Source organism: Meleagris gallopavo, chromosome 15 (genome assembly GCF_000146605.3).
Source record: "Meleagris gallopavo isolate NT-WF06-2002-E0010 breed Aviagen turkey brand Nicholas breeding stock chromosome 15, Turkey_5.1, whole genome shotgun sequence".
NCBI classification, from domain to species: Eukaryota; Metazoa; Chordata; class Aves; order Galliformes; family Phasianidae; genus Meleagris; species Meleagris gallopavo.
This window is the reverse complement of record NC_015025.2, coordinates 11,347,764-11,349,793: the sequence shown is the minus strand read 5'-3', so window position 1 is coordinate 11,349,793 and position 2,030 is coordinate 11,347,764.

Below are 2,030 nucleotides of genomic sequence, written 5' to 3'. Positions count from 1 at the left end.
GTGGGACTGTCCTATTTGCGATGCAGCTGGGCGAGGTGGCCGAGGTCTAAATATAAGCCTGCGAAGACATGTCCCGAGATAGCAACGCCGATAGCAGAGGCTATTGTTAACTTTTGGGATTCCGATTAAATCCTGACACGTTAAATATTTATTTAATGTGCACGGAGATGGGGAATTCTCGTAACTACGTTAATGGAGTCAGAACAGGGAGAAAGGTTTTCCTCCTACCCCCCTCCCAAACCTACATGGGGACTTCCCAGTCCAAGTCGGGGTCTGCGTGCTGAAGCACGGGTTGCTGTGTGAACATTAAAGGACAAAACGTTTCAGCTTTGTTTTAGGAGTTCTGTTTCAGTTGGTTAAGCGAACTGGAGCATTTATTTTTCCGTTTCTGCAGCTGAATCCAAACATAACATTCCAAAGGATAAAATCTGTTACAAAATAAAACCTTCTTAGTGACAGCTGAAGTTATATTCACGGTCTAAAAATGATCTGAAAGCGCCTCGAGAATCCTAAATGTCATTCCCAAGATGCGGTGAATTGTCGTTTGGGTTGTGAACTATTTTAGGGACTGTGCCTTAAATGGGCCCTATCTGTGCAGTTGGAGCAAAAAGTCAATGAACTTTTCCTTGACAGTGTGAAACATGGAGGTGTTTCCATTACAACTGTAAGGCCAATGTGTTCCAGATTTGCAAAAATATAATATTGAAAATGTATTCTTCAGATGTTGATTTCCTTCCCCGTGTTTACTTTCCAAATGTATGTCAGAGGGCAGTGAAGAGTGGAAGAAGTCCCATCAGAGATAAAATAGTGATTGAAAAACGTTTGCCTGTTGTTATGAGAAACTGTTTGGTGATCACCTCATCTTATTGGCTTCTCCCTCGAGTTTTAATTTCTGTTCTTAAGAAAAAAGTGGAAATATCTTTATAATGAACAGAAGCAAATAACTTAGGAAATGCTGTTCAACACAGCACCATACTATGATCAGAAGCACTTTTACTTTATGATAGATATTATTCTAGTTGTATGTGTAGGTGTTGATACTGTAGAGGAAAGTATGAAACCCAACTTTTTGGTCACGAGGGTGGGGAAAAAAAGTGTCCCACAATGTGCCACAAAATTTAAATATGAGTTCTAAGGGCCTGGCATGGCATAACTTGAGGTTTTTTGTTTGTTTATTTGGGTTTTTTTGGTAGAAATGTACCCAGAAGGAGAAAGTCAGGTCGTCAGCTGCTCCATAGGAAAGCTTTAAACACTAATTGGTGTTGTGCAATCCTGGGGTGATAAGGTGCTGTTAGAAAGTTGTCTTATGAGTAATTAAGTTTAGGTCTAGCTATTATAAAGCACAGTGTCCTCTTGACTGGTCTAAGCCAAAAGTATCTGCATAATGACTGGAGAGATTTAGCCATAGGTATTGTTCTGGCATATATATTAGGAGGTATTATCTTTACTATCATAGATATAATTATTGTAACAGATCCCTTCTATTTCAGGTTGCTCCTTTTTCCCTTCCTTCCATTTTATTAAAAGGACGTGCTGTACCTTTCTTCATTTTAAAATACTGATCTTACTCATAAGGAAAAGTTGGGGGTATTTTTGTTTTTTTAATCTCTGAGAGTGTTTCTGTTTATAGTATTCAAGCTTCTCCATAGAGTGGGTGTAACCAGGAGAAGAATTTGGTCCATAATGCGAACTAAATTTTCAGTGCTTCCACTATTTAGAGCTCTGCTGTGTTAAAAATAGCTTCCCTGTGGTTTTGGCCATGGAGCCACAAATACAAGTTTTCAGCACTGAGTTATTGTGGATGTTGGTCCCAACTCTCACTACAAGAAATGGAATTCCAGCTCGTGACTGTGTCAACAGATGGCTCTGTTGAATGTGAGCTTGCATGTTTGATCTCCTCGGTGTCCCAAAGACAGAATTTGTCCCACTCAAATGCCAATCACTTTCAGAAGGGAGCAAACTCAGAAGGCAGAGCTTGGCCTTGGGAGTAAAAAACCCTGGGAATGGCCATGCTCAGTCTTTCATGAGGT